The 24,548-nt window shown below is 50.0% G+C and overlaps 1 long non-coding RNA gene across 1 annotated transcript; it reads left to right on the top strand.

Annotated features, from left to right (window-relative positions):
* The first annotated feature begins 668 nt into the window (after positions 1-668).
* Positions 669-23,961, top strand: LOC135913087 (uncharacterized). The gene is made up of 3 exons (XR_010567882.1): positions 669-793; positions 3,944-3,989; positions 23,688-23,961. It is a non-coding gene; the product is annotated as an uncharacterized lncRNA (long non-coding RNA).
* The last annotated feature ends 587 nt before the right edge of the window (positions 23,962-24,548 follow it).

Consider the following 24,548-nt stretch of genomic DNA (forward strand, 5'->3'; position numbering starts at 1 on the left):
GCTACACTTAAAGCACAACGATAGCGGCGAACACAGTCGGCGATCGTCGAAAATCTGATCAGCGGTTCAAGCGCGTCGGCTTTTATACACAATCGTCGAACGTTCCAGACTAATCGTTCGGACCCGCGTGCGTTCCATAAAGTTCTACATCATTCGCGTCAGGCGAATAAATCAGATAACACAAGGTTCGGCGACAACAGACTGCGGATAGAAGCATCGATAACTTTCCAGAAACTTCGGATACATGCAAGCGCGTACCGCGCTGTGCGATAAGATTTGTTAGGCGGTGAAACCTGGTCGCCCGATAAATATAAATACACGTGTCAATATGCTATATTTCTTTAAGAAGGAGCTATGAAGATTGCCGTGGAAGGAAACTACAAGCAAGGCACCAGCAGAGACGATGTGGACTGTACATACAGCTCTCTGTTTTCCCACAGAACTTCACAATAGAACATGTGAGTAGTAAAACCAACCCACAATAGAAGTCTGTTGTGATTGATGCGACCATTGTGCCCAAGAAAACGATGACCTTGTTTTTGAATCAAAAAGATGCAGCTCGCAAACTCTGTAGACATATTGAAAACAAATGACATCCTCATTTCCATTCTTAGACATTCTCAGAACAATACATTTATTTAGTTGTAAATTCAGTACGCCCTATATAAGTTGAAGTGAAACTGGAAGGGCTGAACGTCATTTCTTTGCAAGGAAGGATCCGGATACGTGATGCCAGAATGAGTCTTTCCGGTACTCTAGCCATCGTAGTGGTCGGCGTTGTTTTGGCGCTAACGTATGTATTCTACCAGTGCCGTACACAGTGAAAAATCGTTTAAACTTTGCTGGTACATATTCACGGTTTCACGGAGAGCGATTTTCTAAAAATTGTGGTAATTACTTTAAACTATGTCATTTACTGCAAACTTAGTGACATCAAGGTTCGTAGTGTCTCATCGCAGGTAGCGCAAGTTATAATATTTGCAAGCTGCTTGAAATTATTCTGTCAGATACTTTCAAACAAAGTACAACTTGCAGGGACGTTCGTCCAGGTATGGATTGCGCGTATAGGCACTAATACAAAGCGCTTATACATCTATGTTTAGATATTTTCGCTCATTAATATGCAGCAACCTCGTCGATTCGAGATGCACATGAAGAATGGTGTTGCATTGTCATGCAATTCTGCGAGGAATAGGAGCCATAGCATTATTATAGCCATTTACGCTGTTCGGGAAATGCACAAATCTCGTTGTCTAAGAATACTGGTTATAATAATATATAACCTACCTACACGGAAAAGCAAACCATCGCCAAGAACGTAAACGCCTTCCAACAGATCGACGAAATTAAGCGCTTGACTAGGGCAACAATGGCGCCAGCTTTTCGACGAGAAAACTTTCCATGGCCTTATAAGGGCATAAGTGCTGTATCGCTGCCGAAGGTGAGAATGCTGCGACGCTCTCTTTACACACAGGGCTTCAGCAAAATGCTTTTTTACGGAGCACTGTCATGACGTTCCTTTCTTGCATATACTTTTTATTTAGAGTGAAATTATTTTTCGAAGTTTCGAATTTATTCAGCGTACTGCGAAACATTGGTTTTGGCGAACGGGGTTCAACCCACTTCCTCTGCAAATAATTTTGCAATCACAATTTCAAAAACGTTAGAGTCAAGTAGGAAGCATTGTTTCCGATGTGCACTCTGCTTCACGAAAGCGTCCGAGACAACCGCATACGAAGGAATACAAACAACTCCTCGAGCTCGAATGCCTCCGCGTATTCAGGTATCTCGTACACAACACCATGCTTGTGCAGTGGACACACCCTGCTATTTGCTACCAGCCGTCGCTGGAACCTGCGCCCTGATAGATCGAACGCCTCCGGACCTGTCTTGTACTAAACTATTTGGGTGCATTGCTAGGTGGGCCCAGCCTTTTAATTATTTCGGTGCTGGCTGCTATTTGTTCAGCTAAACGCTTGAAGATACGAGCGCGAGCGGAATTAAAGAAACGCCCAGTTAACACTTTCATAGTTAAAATTTATTAGGAGAGTCGCAAGTACTTAATGAGAGTGAGATTTCTGGCTGTGCCCCTAATCGCCGAAACAAATTGCTGAAAAAAAATACATTTCAACCAAAAAATACAATTTTCAACCCTACAGCTAGGTTAGATGCCGATATTGTCATTGCCGGCAAATAATAGAGCCCACTTCAAGAAAATGGAAAAGAAATTTGTTATAGGTGCTTCGTTGTTTTCGTGCAAATCATAAGTCCCTGTTGAATATCGTAGCTGGTGTTCTCTTAGAACTAAAAACCACTGTATAGCTTTTAAGAATAATCTTTCATCTTTTCCAACTCTTATTAAGCGACCAGCGACTATCGTAGAACTGAAATATATAACATGTGATCCCCAGGTGTTCCTTTAATGCGTTATGATTCCCCCATTTATGCTGGCTCAGTCGCAATCGCATTCGGCTGCTGCGCAAGAGGTGGTGGATTAGATTTCGTGCCACTGCTGCCGCATATTTCATTGAGGCGAAGTACAAAAAAGAAAAATGTTGTCATGTATTTACAGTTACGTTAGTGGTAAATGGTATAAGGTACTAAAAAAATCAAGGCCAATTCATCCTGCGAAGGTGGATGATCAACGGAGGTGTAAACGTTGTAAGAAAGCTTCTGGTAAGGATTTTATTCGCATCATTGATTGTCGCTTACTAACGACAGTCACGATTTCTTTGTGGTCACTATGATGTACATTGATTGACATACTAGCAAATGCAAACACATTCTTCGAAAATGCCAAATTGATGCACGTGCGCCGCTGGCTGGCCGGTTGGGCCGGATCGGTGTGGTATCTCCAGCGATATTTCTGCAACACGAAACGCGTAAACCACTCGCTTTCCTGTCCCGACACATCCACATTGAAATCGCCGACAACGACCATAGGGGTAGTGCAACCGCAACTAACCCACGTGAAGTGAGCAGCCATAAACATTACGGGGCTATGAGCCATTTAATTTTTTGCTTGCTTACGGGAGTATGAGCCATTGCTCCAGGGGGTAAGAGCGATTGCGGACGGGGATTGCAGAACCATTGCTGACGGCAGTTTTCGACATGCTGTCCAGTGTGTTGCGCGACTATAAAGTTGCCATTAATTCGTCTGGAAGAGTGTCTGGAAGAGTTTGAAAAATAATTGCTAAACTGTAATGCAAATGCGCTAACTTAACGTCAAAAATGCAATTATCGGGGCTATGAACTGGGCTAGTTGGTGCGTATTCATTTTTGTTGCTCTAAGTACTGGATGACGCAACGCAATTAAGCGGACACAAAGTGAAACAGTGACTGCCCTGCGTCACTTCATGCCCGCTTCATATTCAGTGTTCCTTTCGTCCCCATTGCGCCTTATAGTACTTAGCGCAAAAAATTATAATATTTACGTGCCAAAAGCCCAATCTGATTGGGAGCCACGCCATAGTGAGGGACTCCGGAATAAGTGGACCACCTTGGGTTCTTTAACGTGTACCTAAATCTAAATGCATGGGTGTTTTCGAATTTACCCCTCATGGAAATGCCGGAATAAGTGGACCACCTTCCTTAACGTGCACCTAGCTAAATCTAAGTGCGAGGGTGTTGTCGAATTTTCCCCCCACAGAAATGCCATAATAGGTGGACCACCTTGGCTTCCTTAATGTGCACCTAAATCTATGTGCACGGGTGTTCTCGAATTTCCCCGTCATTGAAATGCTGGCGCCGAGGCCCGGATTACATTCCGCGACTTCGTGCTTAGAAGCCCAACACCGTAGCCACTAAGCAGTCCCGGTGGGTGAGGTAAAAAAGGGATGCGGGGGAAGAGCTTTTGTGCACGACGTACGAATGTATGTTACCTGCATGAATATTCTTATTCACTGCGACGGTTCACTTCACAGTTGGTGCCATTTTTTTTCAGAGTTCAGAAATGTGATGCTGCCAAAGGCGGTGCTTGCGGCCAGCCGGTGAGCAATTTTAACCTTTTAACATTACAAGTTGACATTTTTCGTTTGCCTTCCCATAGTATTGCCAAGTCAACCTATGCCATTAGGGAAATCGTGCAAAAAAAAAAAAAAAAGAATGGCTCCGTTACCTGCTCTGTATATTCGTCTGGTATCCAGGGCGCTTTGAATGATATACCCTGTAGCATCCAACCATTCAAAAAAAAATTGCTTTCTGCCCCACTATTCTCATTTTTTTTCTTCGTGAACTCCTTGTTGGCGACATCGCTGTAAACCAGAGCTGACATGACAATTGCATTTTCAGTGACTAGGGGCCCTCTAATGTAAAACTATTCCAAAATGTTTTTATTCCAATGCCCTGACGTGAGATTTGCCTAACCGCCGACGCAAGCACCAGGTGGTCACCCGTAGGGTTACCTGAACAGACCAATCGAACACTCTCCTCTTTTATAAGAGGTCATCTTGGTTCGCTTGAAAAACGAATAACATTGCCTAGACTGAGTGGCTTGTCTTATCTGATTGGCTGCCAAGAGGCGAAAAGCACGCTCAAGTAGAGAGGGATTTGATGGGGCCGAGCCAGTGCAGTGAAAATCGATAACCGGATGATGAAGGTGGTGCCTACGTCTGCGATTGGACCACTTTCTCTTATTGAACTTGAGGTGCCTGGTCGAAAATTGCGGCGGCATGCAACGCAATCTTAAGAATGTCACAAAAACGGATCCTCAGAAAAGAATAGTGGGCAGAACGCGGTCGTAAGCCTGCCAAAAGTGGTCGAAAATATTACACGGCCACGCGAAAGGTTTTATTATACGCAAATAAACCCAGGCTATCCGGCAAGTGCGAGTATAGCTATTGCCTGAGCGATCGGCGGCAGCTATCTTTTATTCCTTTCGGAACGGGGCAGCCTGTGGCTATACAGAAGAAAATTCAGTTTTGTTCGGCATATTAATGTATCTTTAACGCGCGCACGTCACTTTGATGGGGTGAGTTCTTGCGGTTTTGAGACGTCGCGTGATAGGCAGGCGAAATGGCCGAAGCCCGAAAACTTTTCACCAATAGCCAAGAGCAAATGGCGAAAAGGCGTCGAATCAGAAATAACAACTTTTTTTTTTTTGTTCAGTCAGATCATGCATAATCAGTGTGTTCACGTCATATCAGATGGGGAGCTATCGCGGTTTTCGTGACGTCGCGTGACAAACAGGTGAAGTGGGGTTGGTCCAAAAAGTTTTTGACCAATCGAGGTGGGCTGATTGCAGAATTGCAATAGAAAAGTTGGGAATAGCTTTACGTTATAGCGCCCCAGGACCCCTATCTTGTACTCGTTCGAAAACTGACGTTCGGTTTAGCGTCACGCGATTGGCCTACATTGACTGAGGCCGCGATATTGGCGCGACCTAGGGCAATCGCGCGAGACGAAACCGTACGTCGGCTTTTCGAACACGTACAAGATAGCGGCCGAGAGGCCTAAATAAATGTCCTAGCTACACTGGAATACGCACGCTGTTTAGGCAGTGCAGCTTATTTAGGCAACCTTAGAAACGACACCTTACACTGCCGACCTCAGTAAAATGAAAAGCACGAATCAATAATAAGAATGAGTCCAACTTTAAAAAATATGCACGATTTCTTGATGATGCACGCAATTGCCCCTGGCCAATGTGAAATGGAAGCGATAACCATGTCTGGGCTTCTGGTGTAACTTCATAATTTTGATAAGCTGACATCGATGACGGGGTTTAGTTCAAGACTTTAGTAAGCTTCTGATCTTGCAGATTCGAGAATTCTTAGTATTAGATGAAACGCACTTCTTCGTTGTTCAAGGCAAAAGTACAGTGTGTCTGAACAATAAAAAAATTTGCGCCAGTTTCTATGGTTTAATATAAGGGTTCGTCATGTGAAGAAGAAACACCTCCGTGCAGCAGCATCACCAACGCTCGGAAACTGGTGGTCGCCGATGTCTTTCAAGACGGTGTCTCACGCTGCTTCGCCATTGCTTGAATTCGTAGCGTCCTTGAAAGACATCGCCAATAAGCCTCTAAACGACTGGTACAGGTTGCTGAAATTCCCCCCTAGCTTACACCGTGAAGCATCGAACACGAACACATCCAACCATCATGACTAACGACACATACCAGCCGGCGCCTTCGCCCCAGTCCATCATCTGCATCGGAGTTCCTCGGCAACGTTATCCTTAGTTCTTAAGCGGTACACATGACACCGACGTAAAGGACTAGATTAACTTGTACGAAAGGGGGAGCACACATAAGAAGTGCCACCACGTGGTGAGGTTGACTAGCGTAATATTTTATATTACTGGCGTAGCCTCACTGTGGCACCGTAACCATGAAAGCGAAATCTCGGCAAGGTCAACTTTCCGGACATCATTCACTTAAGTGTTAGGTCCAGCTGTCCGTAAACTACGCGCTGCCCAGCGCTGGCAAGGTAGCGCACTGCAGAGCGGTGAAACTTTCACCGGCTACATTGAATAATCCGTCGACCTTAGTTAAACGTGCCAATGCCGCCATGCCCGTGGCTCATTCAGTTCAGCACATTCTCAAATGATTCTATGACGGCGCATTCCAGGTGATGCTGGCCAATTATTTGCGCACCCTTTTTGAAGTGGTCAGTTTATGCCAGAGCTAGGATAAGTTGAAAAGCAATGCACCCTGACTTGTTAGCGTTAGTAGACCGCCGACTCGCTATTGAGTCTGGTTGCCGTTTCCGAACACTCTCCACTGCTTCAGCAGATTCCTTCGTGCGCGAGGAAGTTGCCCGTCAACTTCCATTGGACCGTTTCACTCAGGAGCCGTCGTGCCGTCTACCTCCACCGTTCCGCACTCTCATTGCTGAAAAGGTCGCTCAAGCTGTTCCCGTCGTTCACCACCAGCCGCCTGTGGCCGCACCTCTTGCCTGTGCGCAGGCAGTGCGGCTTCTAGCTGCGCCTCGTCCCTATGCGCAGGTAGTGGGTAGGCCTCGCCAACCGTCTTTCTCGATTCTGAAACTATTTGCTCCACCTGTCGCTCCCATAGTGCATCTTGGGCTGGGCCAAGAGTCGTCAATTCTTGGTGGACGTCTGACAATCGGCCCTATGTTATGCCTGCTGCGCTCCAGGACATGTCGCTTCCTATTGCGGCCGTCGCCTTCAAGCTTTCAGCGATGCTTCTCGACCATTCCAGTATGGCAATCAGCCCATGCGCCCATCAGCCCAAGGTCCCTTACAGCGATATGTTTGTGCAGACCTCGCTGAATTTCCGTCGCGCTGCTCACCATCTCCTCGCTGACGATCGCTGTCCCCATGCATCGTCGACACTCACCCTCCGACTAAGAACCCTAAGCGCTGCAGTTAAAGCGGCTAGGGGCCCTATAACGTAAAACTATTCCGATATGTTTCTATTCCAATCTTCTAACTTCAAATTTGCGTAACCACCAACGCAAGTACCGGGCGGTCACCAGCAGTATTTTCTGAACAGACCAATCAAACACTCTCCTCGTTCATAGGAGGTCACTTTTGCTTGCTTGAAAAACGAATAACATTGCCTACACTGAGCGGCTTGTCGTATCTAATTGGCTTACAAGAGGTGAGGAGTGCGTTCAAGTGGAGAGAATTTCGCTGGGGCAGAGCCAGTGCACTAAAAATCGACAACCGGATGAAAAGAGTGGTGCCGGCGTCTGCGATTGGTCGGCTTTCCCTTACTTAGCTTGTTGTGGCTGGTCGAAAATCATGGCGGCATGCAACGGAAGCTTAAGAATGACGCTAAAACTGACCCTCAGGAAAAAAGCGTTGGCCGAATGGGGTGGTAAACGGGCCGAAAGTGCTCGAAAACGTTACACGGCCACGCAAGAAGGTTTATTATACGCAAATACACCCATGCACTCCTGCAGGTGTGAGTAGCCAGCGTCTCAGCGATCGGCGGTAGCCCTCTTTTATTCCTTTCGGAACGGGGCAGCCTGCGGCTATTCTGAAGAAAATTCAGTTTCCTTCGGCATATTAATGTATCTTTATCGCGGACACGTCACTTTGACGCGGTGAGTTTGTGCGGTTTTGTGACGTCGCGTGACAGGCAGGTGAAGTTAGTGCAGCCCGAAATGGATGGATGGATAGAAAAACTTTATTTTCGTCAGAACGCATGTGCGGACGATTCCGTGCTAGATGGCCATCAGCTCATGGCTGACGGCGCCCTGTGTGGCCCACTCCACGGCCCTGGTCTAGACGACCGGGTCTGAGCTGGCCAACACGGCCTCCCACTGCTCGAGAGAAGGATCACGCGTAATATCCGCCGGTGGCGGCGCTGTGCTACAGCTCCATATTATGTGGTCATAGGTGGCCAGTTCCTGGCACCATTTGCATTCCGGCTGAACGTCCTGGTAGATTTTGTTTAACACGTATGGGTTATAGAAAGATCTCGTCTGCAATCTTCGCCAGACGCTTTCCTGCGCCTTCACCAATTGCTTGTCTGGTGGAGGGTAAATTCTCAGCTCATGTTTGTAATGGTTAGTAATGTCGTGAAAGGACACCAGCCCATCTCTCGTGGACCTCCCTGGAACGTCCGGCTCACCTGCTCGGCTGACGAAACCTCGAGCATTCATGTGAGCCGCCTCGTTCCCAGGGTTCCCAGAGTGGGCCGGTACCCAGACAATTTCCACCTCCGTAGTCCCTCACCCCGTGGCCCGATTTAGTAATCCTGCCGCTGTGACAGAGATTCTGCCCCTCGCCAAATTTCGGATGGCTGTTTTAGAGTCGCTGAAAATCAGGTCAGCTTCAGTATTACCTATAGCTAGCGCTATCGCCGCCTCCCCTGCAGTTTCTGAGGAGCGGGTTTTGAGTGATCCAGGGGTGACTAAGCGTCCCCGCCCGTCCACCACCGTAACTGCAAATGCGTCCTTGTTCTTATACTCGGCGACATCTACGTAGACTGCCCCGTTGTACTTCCCGTACCTAGCATGTAAAGCTCTGGCTCTTGCCTTCCTACGGTTGTCGTTGTGTATCGGATGCACATTTTTAGGTAAAGGTTTTATGTACAAGCCCTTGTGCATTTCTCGCTTCACCTGAATTTTCATGTTCCCAGCAGGAGGATCAACTCCAATGCCAATCCCTTCCAATATATCCCTCCCTACTTTCGTTTTGGAAAGTCTACTGAGTTGCATCGCCTAGTGTGCCTCCAGCAGTTCTTCCAAGGTGTTGTGCACCCCTAATCCCAGCAGCCTTTCGGTAGAAGTATTGTTAGGCAACCCAAGGGCCGCCTTATATGCCTGTCTAATCATAGCCTCCACCTTGCCTTTCTCCGTTGCGTCCATCTTCATATAAGGCGTCGCATACACTATTCTACTGAGCACAAACGCCTGTACCAGCTTACAGAAGTCTTTTTCCTTGACGCCTTGTTTACGATTGGCGATTCTCCTGATAAGTCTCACGGTAGCATTGACACTATTTGTGATCCTTCCCAAGGCCTCCCTATTCTTCCTGTTAGTCTGCAGATACAGCCCCAGGGTCCTGATCGTTTGGACCTCAGCGACCGCTGCACCCCCCACTTTCACCTTCAGCGGTGGTGGCGGCACATAGTGCCTCGCATGTATCCCTCTTGGTTTATGCCTAAGCACAAAAAGCTCGGACTTGGGCTGAGAGCACGAGAGTCCTGCCTCCCCCGCTAGCTCCTCCACAATATCCACTGCCTGTTGTAAAGTTTCCTCCAATTGTGCGTCGCTTCCCCTTGTTACCCATAGACTAATGTCATCCGCATAAAATGTATGTTTAAGTCCCCATATCATTACCAGCCTGGGTGGTATCTTGATCAAGGCGAGATTAAACAAGAACGGCGATAAAACCGACCCTTGTGGTGTCCCCCTGTCCCCCAACGGGAAAGGATCCGATTAATATTCTTCGACTACAATCTCCGCAGTCCTATCCTCCAGAAATGATCTGATGTGTCGGAAGGTTCTAGCCCCGGTCCTATGTCCGATAGGTTCCTTAATATTGCCTCATGGGTGACATTGTCAAAGGCCTTTGTGAGCTCGAGCCCCAAGATAACCTTGGCGCCCGTGCCTTACCCAGGATCAACCACGTCCTTTTTGAGCTTTATCATGACGTCCTGCGTTGATAAATTAGCCCTGAAGCCAATCATCGTTTTAGGTATCAACTCCTTGTCCTCCACATAACCCTGAAGCCTGTTGAGGACCACATGCTCCATCAATTTGGCCGAGCAGGGCGTCAGCGAGATGGGTCGAAGATTCTCAATACAGATCTTCTTCCCTGGTTTAGGAATAAATGTAATCCTAGCACGCTTCCACTCTGCCGGGATCTCCCCGGCCGCCCAATATTTCTTCATCAAGTACGTGAGCGCCCCCACTGACTTGAAATCCAGGTTCCTCAGCATTTTATTAGTAACCCCGTCCGGACACGCTGCCGACGTAGCACGAAGCTGCCCCATTGCAAACTCCACCTCCGCCACCGTAATGTCCGCATCTAATTCGAAGTTTTCCTCTCCCGAGTAATCCGGCAAGAAACCGCCCGCCTCACCGTTTATGTAACGACTTCGGAGTTCTTGAATGAACTCCCCAGTCGTGCCTTGATACTGATGAACTAACCTAGCCATTTGACCTTTCTATGCCGATTTGGTTGCCGCCGGATCTAAAAGGAGCCTCAACAACTGCCATATTTTTTTGCATCCGAATTGCCCATTCATCCTGTCACAAATCTGCCCCTATTGTTTGCACTGCAAATCCAACGTGCAGGTTTCGATTTCTCGTTCTAGCTTGGCCACCATCCTAAGGAGGACCCCATTATGCTTTTGTTTCTTCCACCTCCGAAGGAGACTCGCATGCGCTTCCCACATGTGTAACAGTCCAGAGTCCGCCGTAAAACCTTCCTCCACCGTCGGAACCTCTTCTGTGGTACCCTTCACGTCCTGCTTGAGCGCCTCAACCCAGGCTCCCAAGTCCTCGATTTCCCCGCTCACTGTGTCTTTCCTGACTTTCCGAAATCTGTCCCAATCCGTCACTCTAGTTGCTTTTACCCTGTCTTTGTGCTTAGCAGCACTAAATACCGTGGAAAGGATATAGCGATCACTGCCCAGTGGCTGTCCCGTATTTACCCACTTTGCATCCCTAATACCTTTAACGAATGTGAGGTCCGGAGAGGTGTCTGTGCTAACGCTGTTGCCTATCCTGGTATGATCTAGCGGGCTGTTCAAGATTGTCCATTGTAGGTCCTGAGCTACCCGCCAAAGCCTATTTCCCTTTGGAGTGGCTCGGATGTAGCCCCACTCCGGATGAGGCGCGTTGAAATCTCCAACCACGATGAGTTGAGCCCTAGACGCTAGCCGTTGCGTCTTTATCAAGAGGTTGGCAAGCCCAGCCCTTTATCTTTAGGAGAAGAATATACATTAAGTACAAAGAGACTCTTATCGTCCTTTGCTTTGGGCAGGACCTCTAGCAGGACGTAGTCCTCTCTGCTGCTATCTATGGTATGCTGAATCGCCGTGGCGTTGCGATGGACTAGCACGGCCGTGAAGACGCTCGATACACCCCCCCCCCCCCCCCCCGATCAATCTCTGGCGGTGTAAGTGCCTTAAATCCCGGTAATTTCACCCAGCCACTAGCCTCTTGCAAAGCTATAATGTCAGGCTTACTGTCCAGATTTTGTATGTGCAATTGCAGGTTCCCCCGCTTGTGACGGAAGCCCCTGAAGTTCCACTGCCAAACCTCAATTTGCTGGCGAGGGGCCATGATTAGGCACTAGGTCAACTAACATCGGCGCTTGGCCGACTACGGTCTAGCCTGTAGCGTAGCATTGAGCTGTTGAGACATGCCCATAACCTGTGTTTGGAAAGCCTGCGTGTCATTGGTGAAGGCGTCAAGACGCTCCTCAATCTTGTCTAGTCTGGCTTCGATCCTGTCGACCCGAGCTTCCAACCTATCCTGTCTTTCCTCCAGTTTTCCTATTCTGTCCGCAAGGGCAGACATTTCCCCCCTAAGACTAGTAACTTTGACGACTGGCTGCGGCGTGTCCGCCGTTGAAGTTTCTGCCACTCTTTTTGCATTAGCTCCCTCATCCGCCGATGGCGGCCTCTTAAGCTTCCCCCGATTCTCCACCTCCATAGCTGTGCTCTCGCTCTCGCGAGAAGCAGTCGCCTGTGCTGCTTTCAGTGGGGCCTGGACCACCGGCGTCTGTACTCTTTGTCCTTTGTCGCTTTTAAGCGCGCGTTCCATCTCTGCCATCCTGACTTCCATCGTTTTAATCGTCTCAGCCTGCTGCTGCACCTGCCTTTGTAGCTCCTTCTCTCGAGCAGTCTCACTCTGGGAGGCCACGTAGGGCCAGCTCACCTTTTTTCTCGTGGCACTGGGACTTCTTCCATGACTGGAACCCTATTCTCCGTTGCCACGCTCGGGTCCGGGCAGTGGTGGGAAGGAAGTGGAATGGTCCCTGCTATTGTTATCGTCTCTCGCACCGCTGGATGACCGCTTCTTGGGCCTCGAGCACCGCTCCTCCTTGTCAGTTTGGCCGTTGTCCTCACTGCCCTGCTGCAGGCCCGTCGGCTGCTTACGGGCTAGACGAAACTTGCAGTTCCGGCTCCCCGTGTTGTGCGCCCCATGGCACACGATGCAGTCCGGAGTGCAGGTCAGCGGCTCTCCTTCCGGTGGCGCAGGATGATCCTTTCCGCAACGGCGACACAGATTGGTCTTCGGACGATAACAAACGTCCGCCCGATGTCCCACTCGTCTGCAGTTATAGCAGGTCTCGACTAACTCTCTGTGCGGAATCACCGCGTACAAACAGTTCCAGTAAATAACCTGCCAGGGAACATGCTTCTCCCCGAACGTTATCTGAATCGCCTTCGACTTTCCCAAAGGTCTGGCATCCAAAATTTCTATGCCGTCATTCCTCTTCAAGAATCCCGCCCGAACTTCGGCCAGTCGGCATCCGTTGTACGCGTTGTAAATGACTCCGCGCACAGAGTTCTCTGGCGCCGCCACGTACGCCGAAATCTCAAGGTCATGACCGCTCAGCTTGAGCGTCTTTACATTCGCATATGCCCCACAGCGATGCATACACGGCGTGCTCACCGTCATTGTGTTATTTGTCTCGTTGACCCGCACCAGGTCTTCCTCCGCCGCAGTCGCATTCGTCAGCTCCGCTGCCGCTCTCAAGGCATATCCGAGTTCCCTCGATGTCACCATACTCAAGTCCCAATTCTTGGGTCGGCACACAACCTTGAAGTCCTTGGGTGGCATCTTCAGAAACGGTCCCCGTTTCTTCCACACCGGCGCTTTCCCGCGCTTGACTTGTTCGGCTCCGTGCGTCTGGCGCCCGTCACTGCCCGCCTGCTTCTCGCTAGGCCTACTCTCGGGATGGTTACCGTATACAGATTTCTTGAATCGATCATAAGCCCGCAAAACCCAGGCCCATTCTCCCGCCTCGAACTCTTCGGGCGTTATAGTCTCTCCCTCAACGGAGTACTCCGTTGTCTTCAGCCTCACAGAGGCCCACAACCACAAGTCACCACCCCGGAGCCCGGTGCCGTCGGCGGCGGCTCGGCCTAAAGATGAGGCCTAACTTTGCCGCGCGGTGGTTGAGCACGAAAAGCGTGGAAGAAACCCCTAAAAAGGGGGCAAACTTGCCGAAATTAGGTGTCCGCAGGGAGAGCGCAACTTCCTGTGGACAATCCCACCAAACGCAAGTCCACAGCACAGAGAGTTCCACCGAAAAACGGTCTCAAAGCGGCAGCCCATGCGGAGCACGTCCGCTATCTTCGACTTCGTCGTCTTCTCCGTGCAGCCCGAGAACTTTCTACCAATAGCCGAGGGCTAATGGCGAAAAGGGGTCGAATCAGAAACAACTTTTTTTTTCTGTCAAATCATGCATAATCAGTATGTACACATCATATCAGAGGGGGAGCAATCGCGGTTTTTGTGACGCCGCGTGACAGAGAGGTGAAGTGGGGGTGGTCGAAAAAAGTTTTTCACCAATGGTGGAGCGCTGATGGCAGAATCGGAATAGAAACGTTTGGAATAGTTTTACGTTATAGCGCCCCAGAACTGTGACATCTTCGAACGGCCCAAGTCATCGCTTGGCATCGCTTGTCGGCAGATGTCTTGGCCACGTGGAACACATTGACTCTTCGTTCTGTATACCGTGCGAGACTGCCATATTCACTCCAAGGACTATATGGCCTTTCAGCGTTTGAAGAGTCGTCATGTGATATGCTATCGAGTTCCATCGTCCATACACTAACCCTTGCGGAACATTCGAATCTTCGTCAGCTACTACACTACTTTAGAAAGCCTTTCGACATTTCTCAGCCGCAACTGGGCCGACTGTCGGAAGTGCAACACTATAGTGACTTCGGTTTACACCAGCCGTTGCGTCAAGACCCGTACCGCATCTCTACCGAAGCGCATCGCGGCATTAGCGACCAAGTTGGCGATATGCTACGCCGTGGCGTTATTCAACCATCCCACAATCCCTGGGCATCTTCAGTCTATGTCGTTCTGCAGAAGCCGGGTCTATTCGTTTTTGCATTGACTACCGTTAAATAAATAAGGTAACGCGCAAAGACGTCGGCCCTTCGCCTCGCATTGACGACACCCTAGATGACCAAGGGGGACAATTCTATTCAGCGCTAGACTTTCGTTCTGGCTACTGGAAGGTTCTGATGGCTGAAGAAGATCGCCAGAAAACAGTTTATTACGCCTCTGCCTATATGAATTCAACGTGATCACCTTCAGGCTTTGCAAGGCGCCTGCCATGTTTCAACGACTCAGCGACAAAACGCTGCGTGGTCTTACGTGGTATATGTCTGTCTTACTTAGAGCCAATGTCATGGTCTTCTGTCGTAATTTTTCAACCCATCTACTTGGCCTTAGTCAAACTGGAGGCGTCTAAGCAACGCTGGCCTGCAACACAGCCTCAAACGGTACCGCTTCGCCGCACGGGAGCTCGCCCTCTTAGGCCACACCGTATCCAAGCACGGCGTTCTACCGGACCCTGCGATACTGGTGCAGTTGTTCGGTTCCAGAGGTCTTGTAGCATCAAAGAACTTCGCAGTTTTTTGGGCCTATCCTCACATTTATGGCGCTTTACACGAAATTTTGCATCGCTCATATTGCCCTTGACGCAGCTTCCACACGGTGGTGTTCACCTCTCCTCGTGATCTCCTAAATGCGAAGCTGCGTCTTCGTCTTACCTCTCCACCTATTCTCCACCTATTCTCCATCTATTCTTATTCATAGGCCGTCGCCTATGGGATTCATACGCTGACAAAAGCAGGAGGCAGGTAAAGCGTGACTGAGAAAGTGTGTACACACTGATTATGCATGATTTGACAGAAAAAAGAAAAAAAGAGCTATTTCTGATTCGACCCCATTCCGCCATTAGCCCTCTGCTATTGGTAAAACGTTTTCGGGCTGCACCCACTTCACCTGCCTGTCCCGCGACGTCACAAAACTGCACAAACTCACCGCGTCAAAGTGACGTGTACGCCATAAAGATGCATTAATATGCCGAACCAAACTGAATTTTCTTCGGAATAGCCGCAGGCTGCTCCCGTTCCGAAAGGAATAAAAGATGGCTGCCGCCGATCGCTGAGACGCTGGCTACTCGCACCTGCCGGAGAGCATGGGTGGATTTGCGTATATTAAAACATCTTGTGTGGCCCTGTAACGTTTTCGAGCACTTTCGGCATGTTTACCACCTCATTCTGCCAACTCCTCTTTGCTGAGAGTCAGTTTTAGCGTCATTCTTAAGCTTGCGTTGCATGCCGCCCTGATTTTCGACCAGCCACCACAAGCTAAGTAAGGGAAAGCCGACAAATCGCAGACGCCGGTACCACCCTCTTCATCCGGCTATCGATTTTCAGTGCACTGGCTCTGCCCCAGTGAATCCCTCTCCACTTGAGCGTTCTCCTCGCCTCTTGTCAGCCAATTTGATCCGACAAGCCGCTCAGTGTAGGCAATGTTATTCGTTTTTCAAGCAAACAAAAGTGACCTGCTATGAACGAGGAGAGCGCTAGATTGGTATGTTCAGACAACCCTGCGGGTGAGCGCCTGGTGCTTGCGTCGGTGGTTACGCAAATTTGACGTCAGGAGATTGGAATAGAAACATATTGGAATAGTTTTACTTGATAGGGCCCCTTAACTCTGAAGAACTACAGATCGGAAGTGGATATATGCCCCAAGGTTCAGTAATATCACCGATGCTGTTTAACCTGGCTCTTATCGGATTACCAGCAAAGCTAGAGGAAATCGATGGCCTCAATTATACCATCCACGCTGAGAATATCACGCTCTGGGTGAGCGATGGCAATGATGGACAGGTTGACAACACATTACAACCTGCAATAGAAGACAATACCTAGCAGGAGCCGGACTCGGGTGTTCGGCAGAGAAATTTGAGCTCCTCATTTATGTGCCATCGCGACATGGCCGAAAACCCCGCAACTATGAGGAACGAAAGAGTCCGCGAATTCCGCACCTAAGGTTGACAAGCAAGATCAGAGTATCAGGCCTCATCATTGAAAGTAACGGCTACAATGGAGAGACCATACGCAAATGGGGCACTATAATATTGCTACGGAATAGTATTACCGATGACGAAGAGGCGAACAGTAAGAAGACGACGACGACGACGATTGGAGGCTAGCGCAGGCTGTTGCCTCTTGGCCAAGTGCGGCGTATTACGTTGTAAATATACTTGTATATAGCTTTTCATTTGCGTCTTACGTAACATATCTGGTGGAGGTGGACGTTCCCTGTACCTCGTCACGGAGCTTCGCAGTGGATGGTACGTCGAGCCTAGCTTCATGGCTCCCGGCGATGACAACTCGACTCAGCCGCCTCCGACACCTGCTGCCACTTCGCCGACCTACATCACTCTCCCTGCTCCTCGTGATCCTGGCGTATTCTCGGGCAAAGATGGGGACGACGTCGACGACTGGATCAGCCTGTACGAACACGTCAGCCGCAATAACCGGTGGGACCCTACTATCATGCTCGCCAACGTAGTCTTTTACCTCGGTGGCACACCTCGAGTTTGGTTTCGGATGCACGAAGAGGAGCTCACCAGTTGGGATTCGTTCAAGCAAAAGCTCCGAGACTTGTACGGCAACCCCTACGGTCACAAACTTGCCGCGCAGAAGGCGCTTTCCGGCCTTGTGCAGACGTCAACAGAGCCATATGTCACGTACATTCAGGACGTCTTGGCTCTGTGCCGCAAAGTTGATGCACACATGCCTGAGTCAGACAAGGTATCCCACATCCTCAAAGGCATTGCCGATGACGCCTTCAACTTGCTCGTATTCAACAACGTCGCGACGATGGATGCTGTTATCAAAGAGTGCCGCCGCCTGGAACTCGCTAAAAGCAGACGTATCGATCAGCAGTTTGCCCGTTTGCCCAACACCCCAGCGACTTCTTCCTGTGCCGACGCTCCTCGTCCCAACACCACCGGCGATATTACCAAGATCGTTCGGCGTGAGATTGAGGCCGCCTATCCGGCTGCCTTCGACTCCAGCCCCACCAACGCACCGGCAGTCACGGTTTCCCTGATCCAGGAAGTTATCCGCCAGGAGTTCGAAAACATGGGCCTTCACACCATCTGCTCGGCCCATCACCCTGATACCCATCCGGCTTCTTCGATTCCGCCCCGTCCCGCATCTTCTTACCCACCACGTTTCCGCAATCCAGCTGCATGGCGCACTGCTGACGACAAGCCCATTTGTTTTCACTGCCGTCGCATCGGGCACATTTCTCGGCACTGTCGAAGTCGCTGGACTTCCCCGACCCGGTCTGCTTATACTGCCTATTCTCGCCCCTCGGGCGGCCCTTCTCGTCCTTATGCCGCACGCTCCGATAATGCCGCCACTGACTCTCCTGTGCCGGACCGCCCCTATTCTCGTTCACCTTCGCCCCAAGGACGACAATCTCGCTCTCCCCAGCCCCGTCGCTCCTTTTCGCCGACTCCCTTCGGACGCCGCTCCCAGCCGGAAAACTAAATGATGCAGCGCCTCGAGGTGACGCTGCATTGCTCCCTACGCCGCCAAATCCTCCACTGACGTTGCCCACTCATCTGAACCTTCTTGACGTGCAAGTCGACGGTGTTCCTGTATCTGCTCTTATAGACACTGGGGCGCATTTGTCGGTAATGAGCGCGGACTTTCGTACCCGCCTGAAAAAAATAATCACGCCCGCCACGACGCTTGTTGTCCGTGTCGCCGATGGCGGAACGGCCCCCGTAATGGGTATGTGTGCCGCCCGCGTCTCCTTCGCCGATCGCTCAACAGTCGTGCTATTCACAGTCATCGCCCACATCATCCTCGGCTTAGACTTCCTCTCCGCACATTCTGCTCTCATTGATTGTTCCGCCAGTACTCTCCGCCTTGACCTGCCTGTTCTGGATCCCGCTGAACCACACCCCAGTCGCCTCAGTTCCGTCGACTTTGTTCGCTTGCCACCTACGGCACTGACTTACGTTGACCTAGTGTCATCCCCACCAGTGCCCGACGGTCACTTTATCGCGGCTCCTATACAAGACGTCCTCCTTACACGCGGGATCACGGTACCTCATACCGTTTTATCTATTACGGCTAATTGCGTCTGCCTGCCAGTGGTCAATTTTGGCTTGACGACACAAGTGCTGCCACGCGGGATGTCTCTGGCCCAGCTTTGCTCATTCGAAGATCACTCAATTGCATCTATTCAGGTAGACAGCAATTCCGCCGATCCTCCTCTACCATCTCAGTCGACAACTTGCACCATCGCCGACTTACAGAAAATGATTGCGCCCGACATGCCCTCCGAGCACGCTCGTGAGCTCTACCGCGTTCTGTTTTCCTACAACGATATTTTTTACTTTAACCATCGTCCTTTGGCCCAAACTACAACTGTTAAACATCCCATTAATACCGGCGATGCCCCTCCTATTTATCGCCGCCCGTATCGAGTGTCACCGGTTGAGCGTCAAGTTATTCACGCTGAAGTTCGCAAAATGCTTGCCAATAATATCATAGAACCGTCATGTAGTCCATGGGCGTCGCCGGTTGTACTGGTAAAAAAGAAGGATGGCTCATGGCGCTTTTGCGTGGATTATCGGCACCTTAACAGGGTTACCAAAAAGGACGTGTATCCCCTACCTCGGATCGATGACGCCCTTGACTGCCTCCATGGTGCTCGCTACTTCTCTTCTATTGACCTCCGCTCCGGCTACTGGCAGATTGCCGTGGACGATCTCGACCGCGAGAAGACTGCTTTTGTAACTCCGGACGGTCTTTATCAATTCAAAGTGATGCCGTTTGGTCTATGTAACGCTCCTGCCACTTTTGAACGCATGATGGACTCCCTTCTTCACGGTTTCAAATGGTCCACATGCCTGTGTTACTTGGACGACGTCATAGTATTCTCCCCAACGTTCGGTACGCACCTCGAGCGCCTCTCGGCAGTCCTGGACGTTTTTCGTCGCGCCGGTCTGCAACTGAACGCATCGAAGTGCCAATTCGGCCGTCGCCAGATTACCGTCCTTGGGCATCTCGTTGACGCGAACGGAGTGCAACCGGACCCAGGCAAGATCCATGCTGTTACGCACTTCCCTGTTCCGAAGTGTGTCAAGGATGTGCGCAGCTTCATCGGCCTTTGTTCCTACTTCCGCCGTTTCGTGAAAAATTTCGCGGCCATAGCACGACCACTAACCGAGCTTTTGAAAAAAGACGCCCCTTTCCAGTGGGGCGATAACGAGGCCTCTGCATTCTCGGATCTAATCGACGTTCTCACAATGCCTCCCGTTCTGGCCCATTTCGATCCTTCTGCGCCTACCGAAGTTCGTACTGATGCCAGCGGTCACGGAATCGGCGCAGTACTGGCACAACGCCAGCGCGGCAACGACCGTGTTATCGCTTACGCCAGCAGGCTCCTCTCACCCGCGGAGCGCAACTATTCCATCACTGAGCGTGAGTGTCTGGCCCTAGTTTGGGCGGTTGCGAAGTTCCGCCCATACTTATATGGCCGACCCTTTTCCGTTATCACAGGCCATCACGCGCTTTGTTGGTTATGCTCATTGAAAGACCCTTCAGGAAGACTTGGTCGCTGGGCCTTACGCCTCCAAGAATATTCCTTCTCTGTCACCTACAAATCTGGCCGACTACACAAGGACGCTGACTGCCTGTCTCGCTACCCGGTAAACGAGCCTGATGACGCTGACAGTAGTACCGCCGACGGCATTTTCTCTGTGTCTGCCTTCGCTAACATCGCCGATGAGCAGTACCGAGACCTATCGCTGCGAGTACTCATCGAGCGTCTGCGCTCTACACCTACCGACGCATCCATTCGCCGATATGTCCTCCAGGGCGGCATTCTGTACCGAAGGAACTTCCTCCCTGACGGATCTGATCTTATTCTTGTCGTGCCAAAACATCTACGACAGACTGTGCTCTTTGAGATGCATGACGCACCTACTGCAGGACATCTTGGCGTGACCCGCACCCACGACCGCGTCCGCCGCCGCTTCTATTGGCCTGGTCTCGCTCGCTCCGTCCGACACTATGTTGCTGCCTGTGATACCTGCCAGCGTCGGAAAACACCTCAGGTGCTACCTGCCGGTCATCTCCAGCCGATCACTGTCCCTGTGGAACCGTTCTTTCGTGTTGGATTAGACCTCCTCGGTCCCTTTCCCACGTCATCCTCTGGGAACAAATGGGTAGCCGTCGCAACTGATTACGCCACCCGATACGCTATCACGCGCGCTCTCCCTACCAGTTGCGCCACTGACGTCGCGGACTTTCTCTTGCGTGACATTATCTTACTTCATGGTGCCCCGCGACAGCTGCTCACTGACCGTGGTCGTAACTTCCTCTCGAAAGTTATCGCCGACATTGTACGTTCCTGCTCCACTCAACACAAGCTGACTACCTCATACCATCCTCAAACCAATGGCCTGACAGAGCGGTTAAACCGTACTCTTACCGATATGCTGTCAAAGTACGTTTCCAAGGACCACCACGACTGGGACAATGCCCTTCCTTACGTCACATTCGCTTATAATTCTTCCCGGCACGACACCGCCGGATTTTCTCCCTTTTATCTGCTCTACGGTCGCGAACCGACCTTGCCCCTTGACACGGCACTTCCTCCTGCTTCGATCTCAACAAGCGAGTATGCGCGCGACGCCATCGCTCTCGCCGACCATGCACGCCAGCTTGCCCGTGCTCGACTGACGGACTCGCAAACCACTCAGCAGCGTCAGTACAACGCCCGCCACCGTGACGTACAGTTTTCGCCTGGTGCGCTCGTGCTCCTGTGGTCGCCCTCTCGTCACGTCGGACTTTCAGAGAAGCTTCTTTCGCGCTACACAGGGCCCTACCGCGTGCTGCGCCAGGTGACGCCTGTGACGTACGAAATTGCCCCTGTTAGCTCAACCTCGTCCTCTACTGTGGCACCTAGTGATGTCGTGCACGTCAGTAGGCTCAAGGCCTACTACACTGTTTCGAAGTCCGGCCTTTAGTCGCTCCGGGACGGCGCTTTTGCCGCCGGGGGTAGTGCTACGGAATAGTATTACCGATGACGAAGAGGCGAACACTAAGAAGACGACGACGACGATTGGAGGCTAGCGCGGGCTGTTGCCTCTTGGTCAAGTGCGGCGTATTACGTTGTAAATATACTTGTATATAGCTTTTCATTTGCGTCTTCTTACGTAACAATATCTCAAATCATACGGCTACTTAAACGAATAGCCAACAAACATAGTGGAAGAAAGAAGGCGATCAGCTTAAACTAGTCCAAGCGTTCGTAATAAGCAGAATAGTATACGTGGCGTCGTACCTACAATGATACGCGTAAGAAAAATAGAAGCTAGACGGCTTAATCAGAAAATCTACAAGCAAGCAATCGGACTCTCCATCACCACGACGAGCGATAGACTACTGCAGCTAGGTCTCCACAGTACAATGGATGAGCTAATCGAGGCACAACGAATAGCATAATACGAAAGCCTCTCCAATACTAAAACAGGTAGGCAAATACTGGATCGCCTAGGTATAAGGCATTATATCCAACATGGTGTCAAAGTAGATATGCCCAGACCCATCAGAGAGATGATAACCGTCCCTCCAATACCCAAGAATATGCATGCTTCCCAACATCAGGGTAGACGGGAAAGCAGAGCACGCAATATACAGAAGAAATTCGGTAACAGCAGCGACACCACATTTGTAGATGCAGCTAGATACAGAAAAAAGCGCGCCTACACAGCAGCGGTGAAAAATAACGAGGGAAAACGCATGACGAGCGCTACCGTGAACACGCTACACGGAGAAACCGCAGAGGAAATAGCTATTGTGCTAGCCATAGCACAAGCACAAGCGGGCACAATCATTAGTGATTCCCATACGGCCACACGAAACTTCGCCAATGGTCGAATCTCCCCTGAGGCACTACGACTCCTAAAATTAGCTGATAACCGCGACAAAAGTGTCGATCTCATCTGGACAACTGCTCCCACACTACCAGACGGTAGCAATGAGGCGGCGCACGGCATGGCTTGAGAGCTTACGGATGGAGCCTCGGTCAGCCGCGCCTCGCCGAGTAGAAAGATCGAATGACCAGATTTCACGAAATTACACAACACCATAGATTGCAGAGCCGTACATTCCCGCCGCCGCACCCAAAATTAAACAAAAACCAGCCTGTCAAATGGCGGCAGTTAAAGGCCAGATCATCCTATCTGAGTCCAGCTATTATGCGCCTAATACACCCAGATTTATACACGACGCGGACAAGTACAGACATTGCCACTCTAGAGCCACCCTGGAGCGTATCCTATGGGAATGTACGGCTGTAATACAGGATAAGGTGATGCAGCCTCAAACAGCGACAGCCTGCGCGCTCGTTGCGAGTCCGCGTTGCTCAGATCAGACCTGCAGCACCAACTCGGAGCCATCCAGCGAGCCGAGGAAGCTGCGAAGGGCCAACAACCCTTGGCCGCAACCTAGGCGGGGTTCACGCCCAGCCCACCAAATCGCAGGGCACTGAACTAAGTTATTTGAATAAATGAATGCATGAATGAATGAATGAATGAATGAATGAATGAATGAATGAAAATGAATGAATATAACAACAATGCATATTGTTTCTAAAATCGCGTGAATTGATTTTGTTTCCTGCAGCGCCCTCATCTATTATTGCACCATTGCAATGTTGGTGTTAAAATTCGTAATTAAAAACCTAATAATAAATCTTTAAGTAGCGAACGGACTGCGACTGCCACTCCAGAGTGTAGTGTCCGCCTTGGGGATAGAACGAATAGTGAGGAAAGTGTCATCCTACCGGTTAAACCCAATTTCTGCGGCAGTGATTGTGAAGAAGACAAACATGCGTGCAGCCTGCTGGTCGCTGGTGGCCTTTGAGACGCTGATTTAAGCTGTATCGCCGTACCTTGAACTCATAGAACAAACGTTCTGGAGAATACGATGCCTACCTTGCCTGAGGAGGGAATTGTCGCACAGACAAAATGCACATAAGAGACAACTTAAAAGTTTGGCAGCCACTCATGCAACTACTACTCTCAGAACCAGCTGAGCCCCCGATAACTTTTTGTTGGAACTGTGCCTATAAATTACGGCAGTAAAACTGAGTGGATTTGCGGAAACACAGAAAAAACTATTAAATACTGTTTCGGATAAGGAATCTCGGTGCGTTGCTTAAGTTTTGTTCTTTTACTTGCAGTGCAGACGCAACGACGATGGGTCTACTTGGGGTTGCACTGGCCCCTGCATTTGCAAAACAGGCACATCTCCAAACGGAATCGCGCTTTATGGTCGTGGAACATGCGTGCATGTGTAGCCCCGCAAGGAATTCTTATTGAAAGCAGAGGAAGACAACAAAACAGCCAAGAAACCCAGAAGAGAAAGGCGCACATCCAGAAGCTTATGGAATGAAACCGTTCATGCAAGAGGTTGAGAATGGATACATTAAATAAGTTGTCGCATTTTCTGTGCAATAGCCGCCTCCATAGTATCAGGTACATCATTAAGGCGTAACTTAAGTGCAAATTATGAAAACTCTGCCCGTAAGTACACAGCCCTTAATTTTGAATGACCGTCATGGAAATCTCAGGCACCAATCACAGCCATTGCTGGGATTAAAGTGGATGATTGGGCGAGTTGGTATACATTCATAATGGCAAAAGCGTGATCAAAATGACGACAGAGTGAAAGGACACATGACAGTGCTCGTCCTGTGTCCTTCCACTCCGTCGCCATTTTGATAACGCTGTTACCATTATGAATCAACGCTGGGAGGTGGGTCGCACTTTAACTCTACTGTAAGCGCAATTATGTTGCAACGAGAGTGATGTGCGGCTCACGAAAGCAATGCCTACACCCTGAAGCATAACTTGTGATAACATTTCTGTAAAAAATGACGTAGGTTGAATAAGACGGAGTGGTTGTTTACTGCGGTGAGATATCAATGTCCATCAAGATTTGAACCGGCATGGGGTGGGTTTGGCAGGCATTCTCAGATCATCAACAGCAGGTTGTCATTATCCCTCAAGAGAAAAATGTATAACAGCTGTGTATTACCAGT

Source organism: Dermacentor albipictus, chromosome 2 (assembly GCF_038994185.2).
Source record: "Dermacentor albipictus isolate Rhodes 1998 colony chromosome 2, USDA_Dalb.pri_finalv2, whole genome shotgun sequence".
Taxonomy (NCBI): Eukaryota; Metazoa; Arthropoda; class Arachnida; order Ixodida; family Ixodidae; genus Dermacentor; species Dermacentor albipictus.